Raw genomic sequence first — 11,594 nt, 5'->3', positions numbered from 1 at the left:
AAGACATTAGGAGCTGACCAGTCACCAGATATCCTATAAATCCAGAGTGTGCAAAGAGTACTTTAAATTGGAGGTACAAAAGTAGAAACCAGAATAATATCATCTGAAGGGCACTAGGAACTTCAGTCCAATCCTGTGTACATGCAGCTTATGCTGGCCATAGACATAAAATAATTGTTGTATCTAAAGTTACAAGACAGGGGATAACTAGCAGATTGGTGGAGCTCAGACTACTGGGACCCCCACCAATCCTGGGAAAGAAGGACAAATGTCCTTTGAATGTACGAAGCAGCCCTGTTGTCAAGCAGTCGGAACAGCATTCATTTTCTATTGGGCTTCCACATTGCCACTTGTTATCCCCTATCCTGTATATAGGGGATATTTTTTCATAATGAAAATACCCCTTCAAGTTATTATGTCATTTCTATGGAAGAAGATTCAATTCACATTTCCCATTGGAGACGTTAAAATGAGTGTGATCTTGTGACAGAAAGTCTATAATGCCTAATGCTGGCACTTACAGGGTAATAGTTCTAGTAATCACTGTTTGTCCATCAAATACATGTAATACAAGGCAATATATTATATGAAACTAGTTTTGTACTAGTTTCATATATTGATAGAAGGAGTTTAAAACCATGGGCTATATACTATGGTGTAACAGTGACCAGAAGGTTTTTATTTTGTGTATCGGAGTAGTTCTGTGAATGAGAATTTACATCTGGTGACTTAAAGGGGTTGTCAAGTGAAAATCTTTTTCTTTCAAATCAACTGGTGTCAGAAAGTTATATAGATTTGTAATTTACTTCTATTAAAAATCTCAAGTCTTCCCGTACTTATGAGCTGCTGTATGTCCTGCAGGAAATGTTGGTTTTTTTTTCAGTCTGACACAGTGCTCTCTGCTGACATCTCTGTCCAAGACAAGAACTGTCCAGAGCAGGAGAGGTTTTCTATGGGGATTCCCATAGAACACTCTCCTTCTCTAGAGATGTCCTGTCTTGGCCAGAGATGTCAGCAGAGAGCAGTGTGTCAGACTGAAAAAAAAAAAACATTTCCTGCAGGACATACAGCAGCTCATATGTACGGGAAGAGAGGTTTTTAATAGAAGTAATTTACAAATCTATATAACTTTCTGACACTAGTTGATTTGAAAGAAAAAAAATTGCTGGACAACCCCTTTAAGTCAGTGGTTACTACTGAAAAGTCTTGAAAAGTTTTCTGGTGAGTACAGAATACCAAGTATGGTCGGACAATCTTGTATTTGCTGCTGTGAAAAATAGCATAGAGAAGTGAGTTGTTAATACAGTAAGGATATGTAAAATTATTATGTGCTGTGACTTTGTTGGTATAGATGGTAGATCACCAGCTATTTGTTTAGTCGGGATGTTACTGTGTTCTGTGTCTTTTAGCTGAGCACTCCAAAGTCAAATAATCTATATAGAAAATTCTAACTTACAATTCTAGAAAAGTATAGTCCTGGTAATGTTTGCTTCAATAAAGCTATATCTTCCTTATGCACAGACTTCATCTAAAACTATCACCCGTAATAAAAATGTATATGTAATACATTGTGATATTATTCCCTTATGTAAGGTTTGCAAAGCTATGTAAACATGTAACATTATCATTGGATTTTTTTAGGTAAAAATACGACCATATTTTTAATATAATAATGTACTATATTAAAGTCAATGGGAAATTGACTGGCAGTGCACACACAGTATAGGATAATGACCGTAACTAATTATGGCTGTCCAAATAATGAACACTACCTGATTTTGCCCAAAATACGGCTTTCTAAACAACTATTCACACATTGTTTTATTTTCACTCAATATTATGATTGTATTTAGCTTTTATTTTACTCTGTGTAATGTTAGCCTAAAAGTAAAAACTCAAAAAAGTTGCAAAAATTAAGGATGGTGTGAATATGCCACTTTATCCTTTTCATCATGATCCTATTTTATTCATTTATTTGTTTTTTTCATTATATAGTTTACATTCATAGAGGACAATGTAAACAATATTTCTCACAAATGTATTCCTCCATTTTCTAAAGATTTACACATCAGTTCATGACTGTTCATTTTTCTAACCAGCATTCCCATTACAAGAATATCAGGCGTTCATATTGAGGAGATCTCCACATGTATGATACCTTTATACAGTGTCAGTTTCAGATGGATTGTTATGTGATCACATGAGGTCCTGCTCAGAGACACTAATGCAACAGCGCCCCCAGCTGTGAGATCTATGGCAGTTCAGACTCAACATGTCATGAAATAGCTGATCTCTTATAAAACAGCTCCAGTACTTTTCAGAACACATTATTAGCCATTAGACTGAACTGGTCAATAAACTACAACAATAGCTGTGTGCTAGAGTACAATATAGCTTTTCATTATAGATTTGTGACTGCTTTTGGGAAGCCTTAACATGTAGAACTTGTGAATTGAATGCAGAAAAGGCTAAGCCATCATTCCATTACAATGCAGCGTTAACACAGGGGTATTTAAACAAAAGTCATGCTATACAAGCACTTTGGATTACTAGTGTCATAATGCGGTAATGTATTCATATGACTTGTAAATACCTGTTCATGAATTTATTTGTTAATACAATAGGTGCTTTAAAAATCTGATGTATGTCTGTCAAAGATTAAATAAAAAGATGACTTTTTGTTAGTTGTGGTTCTCCATTTTGTGTTCTGGCTCTTAGTTTTTACTGGATGTCCAAAGTTGTGTTCACATCTGAATAAACCCAGCAAATAAACCTACTTTGCCAAACAATTAAAAGGTGCCCCCACACCAGCAGGTTTGGCTAACTGTCTAAAGGCCCCATTCCACGGAACGATTATCGTCCGTATTCGGCCGATATCGGCCGCTACGGACGATAATCGTCCCGTGGAATAGAGTGCAACGATCAGCAGACATCGTTCATGTCGGCTGATCGTTGCAGTCGCTTGTTTTTCAACATGTTGAAAAACAAGCGACTGATATAGCAGCAATCTGCTGCCGTCGCTCCGCTGAATAGGAGCATCGGCAGCAGACGCTGCTGTATCCTATGGGCTGCCTGGACGATCAGTGATCACCTGGGCAGCTCCTCTGCAGCTCCCCGCTGTCCCTCCCACACTCACCCGCAAGCTGCTGCCGCGTTGAATAGCGGTGGCAGCGAGCGGGGAACGAGGAGCAAACGAGCGCTGAGAGCGCTCGTTTGCGCCTCTAAACGACCCGTGAAATAGGGCTTTAAGGGCCCAATTACATGTGCTGATTACCAGTAATTATCCTCAGAACATTTATCCTTGTCCCTGGTGTACATCAGAAAAGCACGTGGTCCAGCTCCAGAATAGGCATGGAACAAATGGATGCTACAGAATGGAGTTCGGAACTTCCAGCATCATCATTCATAATGATGGCAGGAGTTCTGGATTCCAGTCTGTAGCACACGGACAGTAATTACAGAACATGTGAATTGCCCCAAAAAACTGCTGAAGACTAAAACCTAGGGTGGAACAAGATATCAAAAATAACTCAGATTAAAGGTATCACACAAATGAAAACAGCATAATGGATGCTAAATATAGAAGAGCGAACCTCGAGCATGCTCAAGTCCACCCGAACACGAGCGTTTGGCATTTGATTAGCGGTGGCTGCTGAAGTTGGATAAAGCCCTAAGGCTATGTGGAAAACATGGATATAGTCATTGCCTGTATCCATGTTTTCCAGACAACCTTAGAGCTTTATCCAACTTCAGCAGCTACCGCTAATCAAATGCCGAACGATCGGGCTCGGATGGACTAGAGCATGCTCGAGGTTTGTTCATCTCTAATGCTAAATGAAGAATAAGAAAACCTCATTATCACCCAAGAGGCCATATAGACCTAGTGGAGTGTAAAGACTCCACCAGTGGCAGAAATATTACTTGTGCAGCCTGTTCAGCTGCACAGGGGCCCAGGCCAATAGAGGGGCCCTCCAGGCTTAAACTCTAAATTGTCAGCTCAGCATGGCACATGTCTGTAGTGGGCCCCCCAGGCGGTATCAGCACCCGGGAAGTGCAGGCCCACTTAGTCACTGGATGCTGTGCCCGGCTCGGACTGGCTCTTCTCTCTCCTCCTGCACGCTGCTTCTACTGACACACACACCACCCTCCTGTACTCCACTGTTCGCCATACCTTGTGTAAGGAGGAGAAGAGATAGAGCATGTGGTGACAGGGGCTGGAGGGATCCTGGAGGCTTATGACAGCCAGGAACGGGATGTGATGACGGGATGGAGGGAACCTGCAGGGTTATGGCTGCCAGGGACAGGGCTGTGAAGAGGAGCAGCAGCAGCAGCTCTGACAGTGAGTGATTATTGTCAGTGTTTCTGTAAGGCTGCTGGAAGTTGTAAGATAGAGGGTGGACTGTGTAAGACAGAGCCCCCCACCATCTGATGCTTGATTGTAAGTTTATGCCAATAACTGTGCCCCCCCCCCCCCCCTACAGCATAGTTGTTTTTTTTCTTTCATCTACCCATCTGTTTCCCACCGGGGCAGCCACATACAGTGCATGTATCCCACCTGTGAAGCCACACACAGAACATGTATCCCACCTGTGCAGTCACATACAGTACATGTATCCCACCTGTGCAGCCAAATACAGTACATGTTTCCCACCTGGGCAGCCACATACAGTACATGTCTCCCACCTGGGCAGCCGCATACAGTACATGTATCCCACCTGTGCAGCCACATACAGTACATGTATCCCACCTGTGCAGCCACATACAGTACATGTATCCCACCTGGGCAGCCACATACAGTACATGTCTCCCACCTGTGCAGCCACATACAGTACATGTATCCCACGTGTGCAGCCACATACAGTACATGTCTCCCACCTGGGCAGCCACATACAGTAAATGTCTCCCACCTGGGCAGCCACATACAGTACATGTATCCCACCTGTGCAGCCACATACAGTACATGTATCCCACCTGGGCAGCCACATACAGTACATGTATCCCACCTGCGCAGCCACATACAGTACATGTATCCCACCGGGGCAGCCACATACAGTACATGTATCCCACTTGGACAGCCACATACAGCACATGTATCCCATCTGTGCAGCTACATACAGTACATGTATCCCACCTGTGCAGTCACATACAGTACATGTATCCCACCTGTGCAGCCACATACAGTACATGTATCCCACCTGTGCAGTCACATACAGTACATGTATCCCACCTGTGCAGCCACATACAGTACATGTATCCCACCTGTGCAGTCACATACAGTACATGTATCCCACCTGTGCAGCCACATACAGTACATGTATCCCACCTGTGCCCCAGCAGTGATTAAGGGCCCATGTATTTTATCCCCTATTAATGCTGTTCTGGGGTCACTTCCACACTCTGAGCTATATATTCTAATCTCCCACAAAGCATCCAGGTGTACAATGCAGCCCTCAGGATATGCTGGGATTTGAAGTACAAATGAGTAGACAACTCAAGGGGTTGTCCCTGGGAAACTACAACTCCCAGCATTCTCTGAGAGCTTCATAAGTGTAAGGCATTCTGAGAATTGTAGTTATTGTTATTCAGGGAGTTGTGGTCACAGATCCATCAGTATGGGATGGGACCAGGTCTGCATGTCGCTTCTGATGGGTTCTCTATTTGGGTGCCCCCCATGATCAGTTCTATTGGTGGGCCACAGGAACCCCAATCACACACTGGGGCCTGCACTGACTGCAGTGCTGTCCTTTAGTGAGCCCTGGCATCTGTGCTATAGGCCCTCCTGAGAAACCAGGACACATGTACTGGATACCCTGGCGTACATATATGTGTGTGGCAGAAAAGTGGACACACGAATAGATTATGGGAGCCCAAACACTTTTTTTGCACAGGGGCTCTCTTCAGTTTGTGTCCGCCCCTGGACTTCATACATTCTGCTGTGCAACAAACTTCCTCAGGAGTCAGACACTAACATTCCATTGACGTAGAATTCTGTCCATGCATAGACGGTGTTCTGCAGACTGGTCCAGGGAGCTTCCAGCATCATGATCAATTATGATGTCAGGAGCTCCTAAGCAGTTTAAGGCTTTGTTCACACTATGTAAAAGTATGGTTGTTCTGACAGCCCTGTGATCAAGCTCTTGTACGCGAAACGTGTGTTGGGGAACAGAGGCACCCATGGACCATCGGACATTGAGGTATACATACCTAGTTGCACTCGGCACTTTGCTTTGTTTGCACTTATTTCTGGAAGCTGATTGCCCCACATGGTGACAGACTTAAGAGTGGCATTTGCATGTCAGGGAGACTATAGTACAGTCATGGCCAAAAGTTTTGAGAATGACACAAATATTATATTTTCACATGATCTGCTGCCCTCTGGTTTTATGTGTGTTTGTCAGATGTTTTTATCACATACAGAAATATAATTGCAATCATATTATGAGTAACAAAAGCTTATATTGACAGTTAGAATGAGTTAATGCAGCAAGTCAATATTTGCAGTGTTGACCCTTCTGCAATTCTCCCTGGCATGCTCTCAATCAACTTTTGGACCAAATCCTGACTGATAGCAGTCCATTCTTGCACAATCAATGCTTGCATTTTGTCAGAATTTGTTGGTTTTTGTTTATCCACTCGTCTCTTGATGATTGACCACAAGTTCTCAAAGGGATTAAGATCTGGGGAGTTTCCAGGCCATGGACCCAAAATCTCTATGTTTTGTTCCCTGAGCCATTTAGTTATCACCTTTGCTTTATGGCAAGTTGCTCCATCATGCTGCAAAAGGCATTGTTGATCACCAAACTGCTCTTGGACAATAGGGAGAAGTTGCTCTCGGAGGACATTCTGGTACCATTCTTTGTTCATGGCTGTGTTTTTAGGCAAGACTGTGAGAGAGCCGATTCTCTTGGCTGAGAAGCAACCCCACACATAAATGGTTTCAGGATGCTTTACAGTTGGCATGAGACAAGACTGGTGGTAGCACTCACCTCATCTTCTCCGAATAAGCTGTTTTCCAAACAATTGGAAAGGGGATTCATCAGAGAAAATTACTTTACCCCAGTCCTCAGCAGTGCACTCCCTGTACCTTTTGCAGAATATCAGTCTGTCCCTGATGTTTTTTCTGGAGAGAAGTGGCTTCTTTGCTGCCCTCCTTGAGACCAGGCGTTGCTCCAAGAGCCTCCACCTCACAGTGCGTGCAGATGCACTCACACCTGCCTGCTGCCATTCCTGAGCAAGCTCTGCACTGCTGGCAGCCCGATAACGCAGCTAAAACACTTTTAAGAGACGGTCCTGGCGCTTGCTGGTCTTTCTTGGGGGCCCTGGAGCCTTTTTGGCAACAATGGAACCCCTCTACTTGAAGTTCTTGATGATGCGATAGATTGTTGACTGAGGTGCAATCTTTCTAGTTGCGATACTCTTCCCTGTTAGGCCATTTTTGTGCAGTGCAATGATGACTGCACGTGTTTCTTTAGAGATAACCATGGTTAACAAAAGAGAAACAATGATGCCAAGCACCAGCCTCCTTTTAAAGTGTCTAGTGGTGTCATTCTTATTTAATCATCACAGATTGATCTCCAGCCCTGTCCTCATCAACACCCACATGTGTTAATGGAGCAATCACTGAAACAATGTTAGCTGGTCCTTTTAAGGCAGGGCTGCAATGATGTTGAAATGTGTTTTGGGGGATAAAGTTCACTTTCTAGGCAAATATTGACTTTGCAAGTAATTGCTGTTTAGCTGATCAATCTTTATAACATTCTGGAGTATATGCAAATTGCCATTTTAAAAACTGAAGCAGTAGACTGTAAAAATTAATATTTGTATCATTCTCAAAACTTTTGGCCATGACTGTAGATAGGTTTGCAGCACTTGCACTTTATTTATTTATTCTTATGCTCATGTGCTTCCCTTACAATTGTTCTGTCCAGGTGGGATCTGTGGTGTACCCATCTCTGCTTTTTTGTTTATATATTTAAATATGTTTTTATTCATGTTGTTTTGAAATATGTTTAATAAAGGACTTGTGGTTTAAATTTGAATATTTCTAAGTGGTGCCTTTTTTGTAGGATTTCTTTGTGATACACAGGTATCCACGGTATATAATATTGGTCTATATAGGATTTATTACATGCTGCTTGTCTAAATCTTGTTTACACCATTTTCAAAGTGGTGTATTGTGATAGTTTTATATGCCACAATCTGGAAATTCATTTCATAAACCTCATTAGAATGTCAAACTGTATTTTGAAAAGTAAAAAAAAATTAACATGGCAGAATTGTGGTGCCCAAATGGAGCTTGGGAAAAGTAAATGTGGTAAAAAAAAACATGCACCACAAAACAGTGAACAACTACCCAAAAGTGTGGCACATACACATTAGTAAATCAGGTCCATTACTCTTAAAATCATCGCTAACAAAAGATGTTAAAATAGTAATCACTAATAATAATATTTATTTGTATAGTGCCAACAGATTACACTGCGTTTTTTTACACACAATACAGGGATTACATTACATACACACATTACAGAATTGAATAATTTAAATGAATAAAAATTCAAAAGGAATGTGGGACCTGCTCACAAGAGCTTACAAACTGGGGGTGACACAAGAGGCAGTAAGTGCTTTCTTTGCAAATGCATTGTACATTGAATTGGAAAGAGCCTAAATGTGTACATGAAACCATCAGAGATATAGAGTAGGTGAGGGTGCAGTGTCCCAGCACAGGTGTGTCACTAAGCTTTCTATTGCACCTGGGAAAAGTAACTTGTTCCAGGTTCTCAAAGTGGGACAAAGTCTGAGTGTATTTTGTGTTTTCCCCACTAGGTGTCACTGCTATGCTTTTTCTGTATTCTCTAATGCACAGCTGAAGGAATGCACTGTGTTAACTGTTGTATGTCCAGTGGCGTAGCTACCATAGAGGCAGGGTAGGCAGTTGCTATGGGGCCCATGCAGGAGGGGGGCCTGGAGATGCACAGGGAAGATAAGTCTCCTGTGTCCTTCTGCTTAACCCCTTATATACTGCAGTGTGTAAGTGACCCAGCGTTCACTTACATGCTGCAACATAAAAAAGGGTTAATATGCCGAGGACAAGGAGATCTTTGCTTAACTCCTCTGATAACCCCTGACCTCCAGAGCTCGTGCATAGGTCAGGGGTTATCAGTGCACTAGCAGTAAAGCAGAGATCTTATTGTCGTCCTTTTTAACTCTTTTTTTGTGTTGCAGCATGTACGTGTAGTACATAAGGGGTTAAGCTCCTGCACCTATTTATTTAACCATAAGGGCCCTTAAAGTTAAATACAGTGGACTGACAGAGCAGGCAGCCATTGTCTCTCTGCTCTGCCAGTCACTTTTGTAGCTACTTCTGCCTCTGGTCAAAAGAGATTTTAGTTTTTTTGCTACATCACCGAGCCTATATATATGCAGTACTTTGTGCGTAGGGGAGGAGAGCCCCGTACAGTTTTTTGCTATGGGGCCCCATGAATCCTAGCTACACCTGTGTATGTCACATGCTATTCTCATGTCCAATCACAGGTGCAGGCCTGTTTCCCCATTTTCTGTACTGTCTCCTTTGTTTTCTCTGTTGCACGCAAAGGAGGGTAGTTCCTGGTGGGAGAGTCTTCTTCTAGTCAGGAGTTGGAAAGAGAGGGAGACAGTGTGTGAGAGAGTGTTCCAAGTCAGTAATGTCAGCTAGCATGCAGTGCTAGACCCCTCAGGAGGAATGGACGTCCTCTGAGGATCACCTTGTCCATGCCAGGGATACATTCAACACTACTTCTCCCAGCACAGGGACCTGGGGCCTCGTACTACCCTTATAGGATGGGTATCCCGAAACTGTTAGGTCATTAGGCGGTCAAATATGTGAGCACCAGTTTTTTTTCTACTTCTCCACTCAACTAGAGTACAAAGTTAAATTGGACAGGGCACTCAAGATGCTCCTCTATCCTCACATCTGTTGTTCCAGTTTCTTCTACCTCTCACCTGCATTTACGAAAGCCTTCTGTTGTATTGCCCCTCAGTAAACGGACATGATATATATATATATATATATATATATATATATATATATTCATATAAGCTACTATTTGATACCTGTTAAAAACATATACTGTGCACAGACAGTATCCATCTATGCAGTGATTATATATTGGTAGATACCAGTGCTACACATTCTCTGCAGACTCTAGAAATGATGACAGTGACTTATATACAGTGAATCCCAGGTGACGACTCACTTTTCTTTTATTTCTGTCTCAAGCCATGACTCTTCTGCATAATCTGCCAGAGAAACATTTTAGGTTCCTTGCTCCAGCCCATCTAGTAATTAGGTTCCCCTTCTGTGCCCCCATACAGTATTGAGGCCCCTCTGGGCCACCAAAGTTGTTAAGCCCCCCTGTGCATAGCAGTTAGGTGCCCTCTGTGTCCCCATATAGCATTTTGGTCCCCTCTATCCAGCCATATAGAAGATAAGCCCCTCTGTGCATCCATGTAGTAGTTAGGTCCCTCTCGTGCATCCATAGAGTAGTTAGGTCTCCTTGTACAGGTATGCCGCAGTAGATAACATCCCCCATGTAGCAACCCCCCAGTAAAGCATATCTGCCATGTAGGTAATCCCTCTGTAGGTAATTTAAAACAAATTACAATTTAAAATAAATTCTACACACAAGCCCTTTGACCATTTTTTCTACCATACTACACACTGAATATGCAGCCTTTTCACGTCAGTTTATATTAAAAGTATCATCCCAATCTGATGACATTTTCTCTATGTCAGCCTTCCACAAAGTCGTCACCTTAGTAAACAGGACCATGGACAGATATGTTACTATAAACACACATTATAATAGAGACACCTATTGTCAGAAATAAGTCATGCCCACGCTTATTCTCTTTTGCCATAGACAAACACCATTACGGTTTTAACATGTTACTATAAAAAAAATGAACAAATAAAACATTACCATGGAAACATGCTGCCATAGAGACACAAACTGTGATCAATATATATTGCCATGGGGATAGCATGCTGCCATGGAGACACATTAGAATAGATGTAACACACAGAGGACATGGACAGAGGCAGTCAATAGTAACCACACAATCTAAGTTCTCTGTTACTCCTCCGAGCTAGGCCGCTACATGGCAAAGGACCGGTGCTAAGCGCAGGAACCAGGTAGGGTCTCAAAAAAAAAGGACCACATCACCAGGATAGCCGCACTGATCAGCTAATGTGACACAAAAAAAAAAAGCCTAAGGTACATTCGCTGTAACCTCTTATCGACGCATCCTGCGGCCGTTAAGGGTAAACAGAGAGGGCTCCCGGTGCGAGCCCTCTCTGCAGTGTGCGGTCTCTGGTTACTATGTGCAGCCGGGGACCGGGGGTATTAGCCGATGCGACCGATTGCTGTTCCCGGCTAATTAACTATCTGAATGCAGCTTTCAAAGCTGACTGATGCATTTAAATAGTCCTTGGCCCCCTGTCCCTGGTGTCTAGTGGGGGGGTCTCCCCCCTGCGATGCGATCGAGGAGGGGAGATCCCTTCTACTGAGCCAGCACTGATGGATCAGTGCTGTATTATGTATACAACACTCATC

This window comes from Dendropsophus ebraccatus, chromosome 2 (assembly GCF_027789765.1).
Source record: "Dendropsophus ebraccatus isolate aDenEbr1 chromosome 2, aDenEbr1.pat, whole genome shotgun sequence".
Classification (NCBI taxonomy): domain Eukaryota; kingdom Metazoa; phylum Chordata; class Amphibia; order Anura; family Hylidae; genus Dendropsophus; species Dendropsophus ebraccatus.
The sequence above is the reverse complement of the archived record's forward strand: the minus strand, read 5'-3'. Positions refer to the sequence as shown.